The sequence below is a fragment of the Gossypium hirsutum genome, chromosome D10, assembly GCF_007990345.1.
Source record: "Gossypium hirsutum isolate 1008001.06 chromosome D10, Gossypium_hirsutum_v2.1, whole genome shotgun sequence".
Taxonomy (NCBI): Eukaryota; Viridiplantae; Streptophyta; class Magnoliopsida; order Malvales; family Malvaceae; genus Gossypium; species Gossypium hirsutum.
Window position 1 is genome coordinate 56,346,841 of NC_053446.1, and position 17,979 is coordinate 56,364,819.

The following is a 17,979-nucleotide window of genomic DNA, read 5'->3' on the forward strand; positions in this document are numbered from 1 at the left end:
AAAGAACAGTAGCAAACAGAGAAAAAGAAAAAGAAAATTAAAATAACATGTAAAATTGGCTATAAAAGCCGAGTATAATCTCTGTAACAACTTCTTCACCCTTTTCTTCACGATTTCAAGAAATAAAAAAGCAAAAAAACAGACTCAAGGATTCCTTTCTTCTTTTCGGCATAAGATCTATTTTTCTTTTTATTTTCTCTTTATTTTCCTTCCTTTCAAAACTGTTTATATACATACATATATTTCTTTAGTTTTCTTTTTTAACTATTTATACACATATATATTAAAAAAGAGTTTAAAAAAAAGAGAGAAACTTACCTTCCTTTGGATCGCCTGAAAAATGGGGGTTTTTTCGACCTTCCAGCCGCCGCATACGGCGACGCCGGTGCCGGCATAGATGGCTGACACAATGGCGATTGGCCGAATTTCAGCCGGACCCTTAGCCGGAGAAAAAGAGAGCTTGAGAGCATTTTCAGAAAATTTTTTTGAGAAAAGAGGGGAAAATGATTTTTTTAGACATTTTTTAACTTATATAAGGGTGATAAAATGACGTCGTTTTGGCTGGTGCTCAGAAGCCCCAAAGCGGCGTCGTTTTGAGGCCAACCCAAGAACCGACCCACTCCAGGTCAAGATCCGCATGTTTTTATTCAGAAGGGCTGATTGCACCTTTAGCCCTTCCGCTTTTTAATGGTTTTATAATCAAGTATTTTTATTGTTTTTAATTTTACCCCGGATTGTTTTTGCATTTTCAATTTAGTCCCTACTGGAACTCTACGTTTTGCAAGAATGGGATTATTTCCCATTTGCCCCCTCCTCGTTTTCCTCGCGTTCAAGCTGATCCTTTCTTCTTTATTTGTTTTCGATTTCGCCCCAAATGTTGCTTTTTTTATTTTAGTCCTTTTCTATTTTTATATTATTATTAAACCAATTAAGTTAGTACTATTATTATTATTATAAGTATTATTACTGTATTAGTTTATATATCTATTTACCTTTTTTATATATATTATTTTATTTTATTATGTACTGTTATTTTTATTCTTTTTATCATATATTATATCTAATTTCATAATGTATTAGTTTATGTTTTCATACTAATTCAATATTTTCTATATATTTTAAATAATTTTATTTTATTTTGTAATACATTAAATTTTTATATATTTTTATGCTTTAAAAATTAATAATATTTTTATACCATCCTATTTTATGTATATATAAATTATAATAAACTATTTTTGTTCTATATACATATCTTTGGTTTATATATGTACATACTTATATTTTCATATATATTTCTATAATTTATATACATATCTATATATCAATACACATTTTAATTTCATGAATATATATATACTTACATGTTTTTTTATCTTACAATTTTTTTATACATATATATATACATATATATATTACTTTTGTAATTTTATTCATTTCTTTATTTATATTTTCATTATTATTTTGAATGAATGTTTTAATTTTATTTGCTTATATGCATTGTTATTTTGTATGTTATTGATTTATCCTTTTATTTAACTTATTTTCGTTGTTATTACTCATATTATTTACGCTTACATCACTATATTCATTTTTATTTTGTTACGCATATCAACTTCGTGTTTCATTTCTACTATTTCAAGTTAGTTTAATTTATCTCGACGCATAAGTTTCGACTTTCAAATAATCAAAATTTTGTGTTTAGATTCGAGAGGATTGTGCCCTAATGTATTGGGTTCCAATTTTCTTCGTTGAATCTAATAATCGAGAATGCTCTTTAATCAAAAAATATATAAAAAGCTCATTGTCGGGAATTCAATAAGTTGTGTCCTAATGCATTGGATATGACACGTTTTCTCAAGATGAGGATTTTTTCTAAAAAATAATAAAGGCAATATTCAATGTTTAGAATTTTGAGAAATTGTGTCCTAACGTATTAGGCTGCGATTTTTTTCATCTGACTTAAACAATTGAATATCCTTTTAAACTTTATTGTACGAGTTTTCAGACAAGCTAATTTTTGAGGAGGTGAAATATCATGCCCTAACTCATTGGGTATGACATTTTCTCTCTTTGAAATGAGAGGGTCTTAAATGACTAATTTGATTTATCCAAGTTTTTTTTAATACAAGGATCGTATTTTAAAATCTTTCAACCTTCGACATTAAGACGTTAATTAATCAACTAGGTACTAATTTTGGGCGATACGAGGGTGCTAATCCTTCATCGTACGTAACCGACTTCCGAAACCATTTTCTGATTTTCATGGACCAAAATCGTTGTTTTGATAAAACCAAATTGTTTATTAAAGCAACCATTTTACAAGGTGACCCAACCACACCTCATCAAAAAAGATTGGTGGTGACTCCCAAGTTCGTTTTTGGTTTTCAAAATCCAAGTCGACCCCGTTTTATCAAAAAATGGTGTCAACATCTGCTATATTTGAACTTAAGTGAGTAGGATCTGTCAAAACGTAATGTGCTATTGTCTAATGTGTGTGAATTATCCAAGTACAATCTATATTTTGTTAAGTTTGTTAGTACGCCTCCTCGTTACTCTGTTGGTGAAGAATATGCGTTATCTAATTATGTTAGATTGACTGTTACTGCTTCTTATTTATAACTGTGCATATAACTTCATGACAAATTTGGTATGATTTGTTGAGGTTTGATAAGTCTAACTAAAACATGAACCCTCATGTCTATTGATTCTGTTATTGAATGATAGCAAGACTTACATGCCCCATCACTCCGATTTTGTATATGCATGCTATCACACATTGCATGGGGTTTGGGTTGATGTGAACGAAAGAAGTTCTAGCAGTTTAATGATCTGCATTATCTGGTGGTTTATCCACAATTCTGTTCTAGCAGTTCGAATGTAATATAGTGGTTTGACCACGTATATCTGGTCAGACAATTTCAACTACAAATATTCTGGTGGCACTTTCCACAATTATCTGTTAGTGTGATCTGGTTGGACGAGTTCTGGGGGAACTCTATTTTGGTGTGTAGAGAAGTTGGGTAGGATGTTTTTTTTGATAAATCTGCATTCTGATCTGTTTGAAAAATACTGCATCTATATAAACATACGTGCTCTGTTCTGTTCTATTCTATTCTGTTATGTTCAGCATTGCTTTGTTCCATTCCTTTCTGTTATGTTCTACTCTATTCGATTCTATTCTGTTTGAACTGCATTGTTCTGCTCTATTCTGTTTTGCTTTGTTCTGTTGTATTACATCTATTGAAACCTCTGTGATACTCTAGATCTATTTCATACTGGTTATGCAACTGTAATCAAATAAATACTTGCTTTACTATGATATATATATTACGCTCTGTTTATTTGTATTTTGAGTTTGGTTTTACGCGGTGCTTGGTGACTCACCCTTGTCTTACCTTTATCTGTTTAGGAAAACATTTGATTTAAGATCGGACGACGTGCAGGAGCTTGGATTGTTTTGCACTGAAATAAATACAACTTAATCCTTTGGATTTGTAATATGTTTTGGACTTGTCTTGTTTTTCGTTTTATAATCTTGCCAGCATCTGCCAAGTCCTAAAACAAAACTAAAAAATCACCTAAATCGACTAAAATGAATATCTGGTTTTCAAGGTTAAAACTCTAGAAAGAAATACATTTTTAATACATTGGTGTAACTCGTATTGTATGCCCTATTTGTCTGAGTACTGTGCTATTTGGGTTGTAATGTAACCTAGTTAAGAATTAATTGGATTGGCTAGTCTCATATCAATTACACAGGATTTTCATTCATTTTTTTTTTAAATTTGTAGGCCATTAGGAAAGACAAACTCTGAATTAAGTGACACTTGTTGAGTTCCACTTAGTGGGGTTAGGATATTTATATCTGTGTGTGAGAAAGGTTTTGGAAAAAGGTTTTTCTTTCTTCAGATATTACTCTCTATTTCTCTTTCTTAAATCTAATGGCATATCTTCCTCATTAAGCTAGAAGCTAAAGTTCTTGGTTTACTTAGTAGTCATTCCATCTTCGGGTAAGTGTTAAGTTCTAAAAGAGTATGTAACACCCCAAACCCAGCCTAGACGTTATGGCCGTATCTGGCAATGTCACACGATAGTGTTTTTGAAACCTCGTTGTTACATTGAAAACATTTCATGTTGTTATCTTTAGTAAACCTTTGTTAGAACTTAGGAAGTCGTCTTTATTCATTTAAAAAATTTGTTTTGAAACATCCCTCGTTGCAGAAGCTTTAATAAAATAGTCTAAGTGATCATGCGTCTAGAAACTACTTTAACTTTTTGAAAACCGAATTTCCTACGACCAACATGTATAAATCCATAAAGTAAAATAAATAAATAAAAACTCAAAATTTAAAACCAAAGTCCTAGAGGGTCCTTAAATTACAACCAAATAATAATTAAATCATAAAACGCAAATTGAAAACCATGAAGTCCAAAAATTTCTATGGTCACCGCCGAGTCCTCCGTCGCACCGATCTGTCTAAGTCTGGGGATTACCTATGCACATTAAAAAAAAAGGGTGAGTTTACGTAAACTCAGTGTGTAATCTCGCAGAAACAAACAAACAATTAGTATTCACAGTGCACAGTTGAACAGTCTTGGGCCTAAGCCTTTTTCAATATCAGTGACAGTTTGAGCCTTAGTCCATCTCAGTACAGTGTCAAAAATGCAGTAGGGCCTTAGCCCATCTGTAACACCCCTTACCCTTATCCGTCGCCGGACTAGGGTTACGAGGCATTACTGAATAAAACACACCTCAATACAAACGTTCAATAGAATTCAAGAATTTAACATTGATATGCAATTCGTTTGAATACATGTTTAAATCAACTATTTCTAAATCAAAATATAAGCATTGTATATATATATATAAATGGAAATATATTAAGCTTAGCCAAATTTTAAGTAAGTATAATTATAAATTCTACTTTAACCTTTTTAAAACAAAACATAACATTTTGATCCCGTTAAACCATAAGAAAATAAACCATTTTCGTATGGCTATTAATTTCATATACAATATATCAAAGTACGACTTCCAAAACATTTATCTAGCCTGTACATGCCAAAGTTAAAATTTAAACAGTTTAATACCGAGACAGTAGATAGAGTGATGAACTTGCTGACGATCCCCGAGCTTGAAGCTTGATCTTAAGTCTAAAAATCAGAAATACATAAACAAACAAAGTAAGCTTTTATAGCTTAGTAAGTCTATAGCATAACAGAAATTATAAAATAATTATGTAATTTCCTGATATACTTAATGAATTCGCAAATACTATATATGTTAACTATTACATATAGTCAAAAGCATACTTAATTATCAACTCTTAAAACCGAATGTAAATTCACCATAAACATGAATAGCTGAATGCTTATATACATATATGCTTAACAAATATTAGCTCCAAATGTATATACACTTATTATAACTAAATGTATATATGTATTTATCACCTGCATATATCTAAATGCATATATGTGCTTATCGCTTTCACTTCATCGAATGCATATATATATTATTCAAATACATATGCCAAAAGCATATACTTATACTTATCAACCACATGTGCCGAATGCACATATATATTTTTACTATAATCCACATATGTCGAGTGCATACACATATATATATCCAACAATTTCATGATAACCAACATATATATATACTCACTAAACACAAAGATTCGAACGTTTATATGCTCATCAAATACTTAGAAACAAATGTTCATATATTTATCCATTACATATAACCAAAATCATATATATACCTAATGCAAATAATCACTTAATTTAAACAGGTTCACTGGCACTTAGCTTGTTAGGCTTAAAGCCTGATTTAGATCATCGGCACTTAGCCTGCTAGGCTTATAGCCTAATCCAGTTCACCGGCACTTAGCCTGCTAGGCTTATAGCCTGATTCAAATCACCGGCACTTAGCTTGCTAGGCTTATAGCCTAATTCAGTTCACCGGCACTTAGCCTGCTAGGCTTATAGCCTGATTCAGTTCACCGGCACTTAGCCTGCTAGGCTTATAACCTGATTTAGATCACCGGCACTTAGCCTGCTAGGTTTTAAAACCTGAAATCTCAATTTCTCATATACAGAATAATTCCTCAAATATTTATTAACAGCAAACACATATTCACCGTAGTCCATGCTCAAACATAAATGAGTTTGCAAATCATATTTTCAATCCAATTCAAGTACTAATAACTTATAATCATATAAATATATATATTCGAACCTCATTTATAAAAACATAAAGTTTTATGTCTTTAATTCAATCTAAAAACTTGTACACAAATGTACATATAGATATATATTCAAACTCCCGTATACATATTTAACATTTGTACCTTTTAAATAAAAATTAAAAGCCTATACAAGTATGTTTATTTATATTCGAACCTATATGAATTTATATATACACATTCTTGCCTTTACCTAAGTTCACAACTTATTCATGAATATATAAATATACATAACTAAATTTAATACAAATAATTTACATGTACTTATGTATACACACCTATTCGAGCATAATATATATATATTTTTTGTATCTAAGCTCAATATGAAAACATATTTATGTACATCCATACATATTCAAAACTATACATACATGCTTAACATTCATATCTTATAATATAATCAATACTTAATTATATATATAAATGTTCCATCTCACATATAATCACCTTATTTAAAAAAAAATTACCTATACAATTACAATATACATATCACTAATCAAAACCCAAAGTTTTTTTTTACATAAATATATGTATATTCGAAAACCCATGTATACATGAGTATAATACGTACCTTTTATCAAAGCAAGAATTTATACATGTGTTTATTTTCTCATATTCGAATCTTATGTGTATATATATAACCTTCAAACAATCAATTAAATTCAGAACATATTCATATAGATACATATATAAATATTAATACATTATATATTTATATATATATGCTTTTATAGCATTCCTACTTTAACTTAATTCAAAATTTTATATAAGCATATATATATATTCGAACACTTCATACACATATATATACCATTTATAATTCTAATTTATTCAATCAAATTACTTCAAATTAAAGCTCAACAACAATTACAATCGATATACATACATATATACTAATTTAATATCATTAAATAGCTAATAGACTTACCTCGAATATAGACGGAGACGTTCGACTATTCGACTACTTTTGTTTTTCCCCGATCCAAATTCGACTTCTTTAATTCTTGATCTAAATAAATTCAAATTAAACTTATTTAAACATTATTCCATCAAATTTAGCCTAAATTCACATTAAATGGGAAAATTACAATTTTGCCCCTAACATTTTACATTTTTCACAATTTAGTCCTTTTTTTGCACAAAACACAAAATATTCCAAATTAATTTTACTATAGTATGGCCGAATACTCCTAATCTCATATAGGTCCTTGCATGTCATTTATTTCACATTCTAGTCCCTCAATTTAATATTTTCTTAATTTAGTCCTTAATACACATTTTTATCAAAAATTACTAATAATAACATGAAAATCTAACAACATATATTTATTTTCCACCTATTAACATCATAAAACTCAAGCATTCATCAATGGCACATTTCAAAATTATCCACAATTCACAAAATTAAGACATGGGTTTTAAAGTATACGAAGCAACGATCTCAGAAACGTAAAAATTATCAAAAGCCAAGCAAAATACATACCAAATTTTAGCTTCCTAACTGCCGAATGTTTAAAACACCAAAGGTGTTCTTTGTTCTTCAATTTTCGGCAAAACAAAGTCAAATGCATGGCCACTTTCATGTTTTATTTTATTTAATACATATAAATACCTAATTTACTATTTTAACCTTTATTTATTCATTTAAAATCCACTAACACTTGTCTATAATAGTCCACTTATAATTTATTTGGTATAATATCAACATAAGGACCCCACATTAGAAAAACCATAGCAATAAAGTACTTTAACAATTAACTAGCCACTTTTGCATTTTACGCGATTAAGTCCTTTTATCAAATTAAACACACAAATAGTCAAATTAATTTACGAAAATTTCACACAATCAAATTCAAATATCACAGACATAGAAAATAATACTAAAATATTTTTTCTCAGACTTGGATTTGTGGTCCCGAAACCACTATTCCGATTAGGGTCAAAAATCAGGCTGTTACACCATCACAGTATCAGAAGCCGTAACAGTTATGTAGTAGCAAAATCCTACCCATCCATGCTCTACACACCATCACCGTCCAACCCTACACTCCATGTGGGGATATAATCAACCCACATATCCCTACACTCCAAGTAGTACCGAATGCGACACAAAACAGTAGTTTGTAGCTGAGCTGCCAGTAAATCAGGCTTAAAGCTTTTCAGTACACTTCCTCCGAACAACAACCCCCAACCCAATGCAATGCAACATACAATGGATGATATGTTATTATGAAATTTCAGTACATATATTTGGTTCAAATATTAACATGCTCAGTACAGATATCATTCAATCAATTTCACACATTTAGGGGTTTAAGTAGCGCTTACCGACCTTACAGTAGGTTCACAGTCGACTTGATCGACTCGTGCAACCTTAGAATCCAGTAAAAATGGGCCCACACGCCCGTGTATGCCCGTCTGGCCCACTCGACTGAGATTAGCCTTGGCCGTGTGATCCATTTTTAATGTAACCCATCCTAGCTAAATATTCATATATATTTTCACTATTTACTTATATGTTCATTCAATGTTGTTTACTTGAGTCATTGTCCCTAAATTATTTTTATCTTGAGCTACAGAATTCCAAATTAAGATCTGCTTAATGTTTTCGAAACTAGACTCAAATACCTTTCTACCATAAAATTTTTAGATTTTATAGTTTATCAAATAAGTACAGTAAAATCTTCAAATCTATCCCAATTCTGCTATTTGCAGTTTCAACCTTTCCTTACTAAAAATTATTTATATCTTAGTACGGAATTCGGATGATGTTTCAGTTTGTTTCTCTTGAAAATAGACTCGTTAAAGATTTAAACATATAAATTTAAGCCTCTAATTATTTTTTTATAATTTTCGATGATTTTTTCAAAGTCAGAATAGGGGAACTCGAACCCATTCTGGCATTGTCTCACAAAATTCATTATATCTCATAACTTACAATTTCATTACTTACACTGTTTCTTCCATGAAAAACTAGACTCAGTAAACTTTAATTTTGTATTTTATTCAACCTCTAACTCAATTTCCACTATTTTTGAAGATTTTTCAAAGTTAGACTACTACTGCTATCCAAAACTATTTTAATGCAGAATGTTGATTTCCAAGTTTATAACACCCTTATTTCCTTTCTCTACAATTTTTCGCATCATTTTCTCTTATTTCTCTTATTTCTCGACAGCAAGCAATTTTGGCTTTTCGCCAAATCCCATTTTCATCATTTCGGGTACACACCTGGTATCTTTTCTGATGCGTAAGCACTCCTAAGCCTCTAGAACCTCGCTTGAGATACCATGACTTTGCACAATCACAGCGTCAATTCAAAACCATCAACCCCTTGATTAACTCCTAAACACCAAAAAGGAATCCCCCTTTCAGAGATTAACCAACAACAATTAACAATAGAAAAAACCATTACTTACCGAACACACGCAACCAACGATGAACAACCAAATCAATTGGAAAATAAAGAAAGAAACGGAAGGGGAAAAATAATGGAAATTTCGGCAGCAACTAGGGGAAAGAATCGGCAGAGGTGGGAAAAAAAGAAGAAGAAAATGTCAGAAAAAGTTTGGGTAATGAGAGAGAAAACTGAAACTCTTCTTTTTTTCTGCAACAAAAAGATAATCAAACTATTTTCTGATAACCTCTCCCCCATTATCTCCTAAAATCACTCTTTATTAACCCACTAAAACACAACTACTCAGAATTTTCCCCCAATACAACTCTTAGTCGAAATTGGAGCAAAAATACTATCTCCACGCCATCACAGAGAATTGAACACAAGACCTCCTTTACACCAACACTCCATTTATCCACCAGACCAGTAGGCACATTCTGTTAATTATTTGCCAACTTTTACTTAAAAGCCTACTGACCAAAGATAGAGCTTATTCACAACAATACCAAAATTTGCCCAAGTCCTGGCTTGAACTTGGGACCTCTCACACACCCAAAACACTTTCGCAAGAACAAAAATAAAAATTTTGGGGCATTACACACACGGCCACACCCACATCACCACACGGTTGTGTCTTGCTTACGACCATGCCTTCATCGACTACACGGACGTGTCTTCGCACACCGCCAACCACACGAGCGACCACACGCCCGTTGTGGTATCGACAGTTTGCACTTTCAATTTTCGTCGAAACTCGATTTTCAGCGTAAGGGGTACACACTTGGTACCGTTTCAATGCAAAAAATCTCGAGCCTTCAAAAACCTAGAAACATAATACCCAACACCAATTTAGAAGGTTGAGTAATGAAATCGTTAACAAAAACCAACACGAAAATGACTTACCACCGACGACAAAACACCTCTAACACGCACTAACCGATGTAGTGCAGTTATTCACTTCACAATCTTCACCTAAACACCGAATCCGCTAATTAAACACAACAACCTAACATCGCTAAGCCAAACCAATGAGAAAGGATACAAGGTTTTACTTACCAACTGAATAAAGAACCAGAGATTCACAACAACAATGATTGAACAACATATTTCAGCAGAAGTTAAAGGAGGCAATGAAAATCAAAGGTGGAAGATAGATAAAAACAATGTCAGAGAGAAAGAGTTTTGGGGGAAAAGAAAAAGAATGAAGGAAAATCACGTCAAAAATTCTGGAGGAGAGAGAAAACCAAATTTTGAAACCAAAATAAAATAAAAATTCAATAACCACCATATCACAACTCCCCACAAACCACATAATCTCAACTTCCTCAGAATCCCAATACCAGTCAAACACTGACATTAAATTGAGCAAAAATTACACCCACACTCGCGTAAGAATTTGAACACAAGACCTCTAACACAACAACCCCTTACCACTCAAACCAATAGACTCATTTTAATATGGATTAACAGACAATTTTATACAAGCCCGCTCAACAAGGGTAAGGCTTGAATCAAAAATAACAAAATTTGCAAGCATGGGACTTGAACCCAAGACCTTTCTCACACACCTAGAACACTTAACCACTGAAACATATACACAGTTGTGTAAAATATTTTAAAAAATAGAAATAAATTATTCAGGGCATTACATATTAGCTCAATTTCGTTATTTAGATACCCCTAAAATTCTGCATTTTTCAATTTAGTTGTTAAAATTGAAACTATCATAATTTTCATATTTAAGCCACGTTATTCATTCTGATTTCATTTTCATCCTTGAATAACCCTCTAAATTCAGTAATTATAGAAATTTTGTGTAAATTTCAAAATATTTTCATTTTAGTCCTATTACATTTCTAAGCTTCAACTCCTACCATTAAACATTAAAAATCTCAAAAACCATCAATGAAAATATTTTAAAACTTTAAAATTTTACAATTTAATACCCTGGCTAACTAGATTAAGCTACAACAATCTCAAAAACATAAAAATTATGAAAAATCAACCTCAAAATCACTTACATGTAAAGGATGAAAGCTTGAATAATTAACAAAACAAAGTCAAAATCTATGTTCCCACTATCCACTAATATTAAAAAGTGGTAAATTGTCACTTAAAGCCTTAAATAATTTCTAATTAAGTATATTAGTTAATAAAATTCAATAGTAGTTAATTTTTGTAGTTTTTACGATTTAGTCATTATACCTTAATTAGTCACTAATTTGGTAAAATTACCTATCCAAACCTCAATTCACCTATAAAACAACCTTATAAATATTTAATGAAAATATTACAGACTCTTTTTTAGGGAAATGAGGTCCTGATACCTTATTTTTGAAAACCACTAACTTTAGGGTCGGATCACTTGTACTTTTGCTAACTATCCAATAGATAAAATTCATTAGATCAAAATTCAATATAACACTATAAAGAACTTATAAATATTAGTAAATAATATTTACTAACTCAGTTGTCGGAGTATAGGGTTCCAAAACTACCGTTTTCGGTACCACTAAAAATAGGTTGTTACAATTCTGATTTCGTGAGGTAGAATTTTTGGGACATGTTGTATCTATTGAGGGTATTCGAGTTCACCTTAGTAAGACCATTGTCATTATGAATTGGAAACCCTCGAAGAATGTTACAGAAGTGAAAATTTTCTTTGGTTTGGTTGGATACTATAGGAGGTTTGTAAAATGATTTTCGATAATCATATATTCATTGTTGAAGATACTTTAGGACAAGTGCTTTAAAGTCACTTAGAATTCTTTTTAAGAGTTCATTTAGAAATTTTTATGTTTGAAGTATGTTGAGAATGAACTTTCAATGTTTTCAAGTATCTTTGAGCCTTAATTTGTGTTGGCATATTTATCAGATGTTTTGGGAAGGTTTTAAGGGTGTTTTCAACTTATTTTTAGTCAGTTGACAACAAAAATAATTTTAAAAAGTTTAGTGATCAAATTGTAATTTTGTTTAATTAAGTGGCCAAAATGAAAACTTACCAATACCCGGGTGAAAAGTTTAGCATTAATGGCAATAGTGGGTGTAACACCCCAAATTCGGCCTAGACGTTATGGTCGTATCTGGCGATGTCACATGGAAAGGGATTTGAAGACAAGATTGTCGAGTTTAAAAATCATTACAGTAAGTTAACTTTTATTTAATTTGAAAAAAACTAGTTGATTTACTTTAAAACTTGTCTTTTAGCGGAAGCTTTTGTTTAATTTAGGGAAAATCGTTTCTATTTACAAAAAACCTTAGTTTTTAGAAAAAAAAATCATGTTTTGTGGAGTTTAAGTTTAAAAAAAATCCATAAAAAATAGTATAAAGTCCCAAATTTAATGCCAGCCAGTCCATAGTCCAGAAGATACATTAAAAACCCCAAATAAGTAATAAATTCTAGGCATTAACAGAAAACAGCCTAAAATTTACATGTGGCCATTGTCGAGTCCTTCGCTGCACCGACCCGTCAAGTCTGAGGATTACTTGTATAGATTAAACAGAGAAAGGGTGAGTTTTCACAAAATCAGTGTGTAATCCCCACAGAAAACATGCATACAGATAATCAACAGAATTCAGTTGGATACAGTATGGGGCATGTGCCCATCACAAAATCAGTTTGGGCCTTAGCCCATTTAGATACAGTCTCAGAAATACATTAGGGCCTTTGCCCATATCAGATACAGAATGTAGATACAGTAAATCAGAATCCTACCCACCAACCTCTACACACCATCTCCGTCCAACCCTACACACCATGCAACCTTATAGAACTTTTTAGAAAAATGGGCTCACACGCCCATGTGGCCCACTCGACCCAAATTGGCCTTCGCCACGTGATCCATTTTTAATGTAACCCGTGCTAGTTAATTATTCATATATGTTTTCACTATTTACTTATATGTTCATTCAAAGTTGTCTACTTGAGTCACTGTTACTAAATTACTTATATCTTGAGCTACAGAATTCTGAATTAAGATCCGCTTGATGTCTTTGAACCTAGACTCAAATACCTTTCTACCATAAAATTTTGATAATTTTTGCTTTAGCCAATAAGTACAGTAAAATCTTCAAACTCACCCCTGTTCTGCTGTCTGATAGCTTCATCCCTTCTTTGCTAAAAATTAATTATCTCTTAGTAAAAAAATTGGATAATGTTTCCATTTGTTTCTATTGAAAATAGACTCATTAATAATTTAAACATGTGAATTTTAACCCCTAATTATTTTTCTTCAATTTTTGATGATTTTCCAAATTTATAACAGGGGAACCCAAATTCAATCTGACCTTGTCTCACAAAGTTTATTATACCTCACGATTTACAATTCCATTACTTACACTGTTTCTTCTATGAGAAACTAGACTCAATAAGATTTAATTTCATATTTTTTAATCCTCTAATTTTATTTCCAAAATTTATGGTGATTTTTCAAAGTTAGCCTACTGCTGTTGTCCAAACAGATAGCAATTTCGGCTTTTCACAGAATCTTTTTTTTTTGCGTTTCAGGTACACACCTAGTTTTGTTTGATGCTAAAATAGTCCCCGAGTAGTTGAAAGCCTATAATCAAGATCTCAACATCAATTTAACAGATTTACAAGCGAGTTGACAGTCAAGAACGAATAGAAACCCAACTTACCACCAATGATAACCCTTCGTTTAACTATTGTTAAGACGAGAACATTGAATTCACCAGTCCGAGCCTCCCCCTATGCCCATATCGTAGAGAAAAAACCGTTTAAATATTGTTAAGACGAGAACATTGAATTCACCAGTCCGAGCCTCCCCCTATGCCCATATCGCAGAGAAAAAAAATTACCACTTCAGTCGTTAAGAGATTCATGACAGAAACGAAGAGAAACACTTACCGAAATTAAGCAAGCACTAATTGCCAGCGAAAACGAAGGAAAATAAATAGATTAGGGAAAAATCAAGAAGAAGAAAAAGAAGAGAAAGATGGAAAAACTCAAAGAATTTAGGCAAGAGGAGAGGGAGAAGAATAGACTGCAGAATTTTGTTTAGAAAAGAGAGTCAAAATTCGATTATGGGAAATAAAATAAAATAAAATCCCGATAACCCCCAAAATCCCTTAATCTTCTCTCCTAATTCCCACTACACATCTACTACTTAGAATCCCCCTATTACATAACTCTATCTCGAAATCTGAGCAAAAACAAATAATACCCTAGCCTGCATAAGGATTTGAACACAAGACCTCCACCATAATAACACACCATTTAATCACCAGACCAGCAGGCCCATTCTAATGTAATTTCCCCAACAATCAAATAAAAGCCTACTAAACAAGAGTAAGACATAATTCATTCAAAATACCAAAATTTGCCCAAGTGAAGGCTTGAACTTGGGACCTCCCAAACACTCCAAAAACACATAACCACTAAAATTGACAGAAATTTGTGTCATATTTTCACAATAACGAAATTAGAAATTTTTGGCCGTTACAGTGGGTTAAGGAGAAACTTAAGTATATGCAAGGTTTTGGGCGTGATTGTAACATATTTTACGTGTATGGTTTTAACCAGTGGTAGAGCCAGGATATTAATCTTGGGGGGAGGGGCAACCTAAAATTAGAAATGGTATGTAACAGTTGATTTAAACATATAAACAATCGATTGAAAAGAAGAAGTATTCCAACATGACACTCGATTTAAACATATAAAAAATATATTCAATACAAGCAGTATTCTAACAATTAAGACGAAATAACTATCATTTGACTCGGTTAACAATTTTTATTTCGTTTTCATAGGAATGCTCACTACTTCACAAGCTATCATTTGACATAATTTTAAACAAAGTGACCAAGATTTTCTTCCTCCCCTTCACTTTGGCCGAAATTTACTATAACATTATCTAACTATTTTTGTTTTATTTTTACACTTCTAACAAGTTAGAAACTATCGTTTAATCATTATCCATCCAAAAATAAACACATTTCACTTAATTTTATAAGCTTCCAAGTTCCATTAATATCCTTTAATGGTAACTTTTAATATACTTGATAAAACAAAAAACTATTGGTACATATATGTAAAACAAGTTCCAAATATTCAAAATCTATGAAAAGTTTGAAGAAAAACATACCTTATACTTCAAATTTGGAGGAAAAATGATAAAGAAATTTTTTTTTCTTCTTTCCTTGCTAAGCACCAATATGAAGAAGAAAGATGATAAAAGTCTCTTCATCTTTTCTTTTTATATATATTATTATATTACTTATAAAATATTATTATGTTAAGTAAACTATTAAATAAAAAATAATTTATTATTATTTAACAAAACTATCATTCAAAAGTCATCATGAGTAATTTAGCTTCTTCAAGAAGATTTTCTCTTTGATTTTATCAAGAATAAATTTTTTAATATTATTTTTAATCTTATAAAAATATTGGAGGGGCCTATTTATATTTTTAGAATGGCTATAATATATATACAAAGGGAAAAATTGCAAAAATCTTAAACCTTGGGGGGTTTACTTATATTTTTGGGAAGGCCATAGTGTAAATTTACAAAGGATTAAGTTGGACAAAAATAAACTTTGGGGGGGCCAAGGCCGCCCTGGGCCTCAACGTGACTCCGCCACTAGTTTTGACAATGGATAGCAGAGACACCAAAAAATGTTGTTGAAGAACTAATATGTATATAAAAAAAAAAAGTTATCATTCAATATAATTCAATAAACTAAAAACAAAACAAAGCAAAAAAAAAAAAGGAAGGTTAAATCATTATACGCTTCCTCAATGTTTCTTGAAACCCCATTAGTAATATCTTTCAGTCAAGTTCTACGCCTATGAAGAACATCCAAAACTAATATTACAGAGGCTTGTGAAATGGTCTCTAATGCCATTTTTCTTAAGAAAAAACACAAAATATACAACAAAATTTTCAATTCATTTATTTTTTTTCAAAACACTAATTGCAAAAATAAATTATATTTTGTTTTTCTTTTCTTTTCTTTTCTTTTCTTTTAAGGAAAAAACCCATGTTAAGAAACAGAAGAGATAAAAAATAAAGAACCAACAATTTTGCTTAATGTTCTTTTTCATGTTTTTTAAAGTATGGGTATTGGATATTTCTATACAAATAATGCACAGAGAAAAGTTGGAAGGTTTAGAAACAATTTTCCCTCATTTTCTCTCACTTTATATATTTTTGAAATTTTTATTTACTTTTATTTTTTATAATTTTCTAAAATTTTTTAAAAGAATCTCAGCTTTTATCATTTTATCATTTTAAAAAGAGATAAAAACAAACAAAGGAAGACTTGGTCAAGCTTTATCATTAATATGCCCCTCAAGTTTTAGGGTTGTGGAACAACACTTATTTTGGAAAGTTGATGAACAAAGGCAAGTTTGGGTAAGGTTGATTGACATTGAAAGTTTTCCACTAAATGTGGTCTTAGATAAAATGAAGATCGATTAATTTTTTTTTTCAAGACAATAATAACTCAATTAGAAATATAGATTATCTTTTAAATCAAAAAATAACTTTTAAAATAAATTTGTAATTTTTAAAAATATTGTTAATGTTTTCAAATTAAACCATAAAAATATGTGAGAAGCGCTAGAAGGAGGGCTTGAACCTCCGACCTTGTGGTTAACAGCCACACGCTCTAACCAACTGAGCTATTCCAGCAACTTACTATAAATTTTATGCTTGTACTTGTGTGCAACCCAATTTAATTCAACAACGCCGGTTGAAGACCATATAAGTTTAAATTATTTAAAAACAATACTAGTTGTATATATAGTAAACAATATTATTGCAATAATTAGTATATCTTTACTAGCAAATTTTTTGAATTTTTTATTATATTACTAAATTTAAATTTTAAAAATTTATTTTTTATATATTAATTTCATCTTAATAATTAATTTACGATTATCACTTAACTAGTGTTTCAGTTATATGCCAATTAAAAGTAAATTGAGCTTTATAAACATTCTAACACTTTCAAGTGAAATTTAAAACAAGCTAGGAAAACAAAATCATTTTTGGTATTATTTATTAGATTCTCCTGTTAACGTTAATAAGGCACTAGTATGTGATGGAAAATCAATTTAATCGAACATGAGGTTGTTTTGTGATATTTATATTTTATTTTTATTCACTTTTTACTATTTTAATTTTTAATTATCATGGAACTAAAATTCAAGCTTTGATGTTTAATTATGTTGTGCTAAAATTCAAGAACCAATTTTGATTGAAGATGATGACAAGGATGATAGATTGAAGAAGAAGATCAAGAAAGAGAATGATGACGAGTAGGATAAATTGAAGAAGAAGATCAAGATTGAGAACATTTAAA

General features: G+C 30.8%; 1 non-coding gene across 1 annotated transcript; it reads right to left on the reverse strand.

Moving 5' to 3' along the window:
* Positions 1-17,232: 17,232 nt before the first annotated feature.
* On the reverse strand, positions 17,233-17,306 carry TRNAN-GUU (transfer RNA asparagine (anticodon GUU)). The gene has a single exon. It is a non-coding gene; the product is annotated as a tRNA-Asn (tRNA).
* Positions 17,307-17,979: the final 673 nt, after the last annotated feature.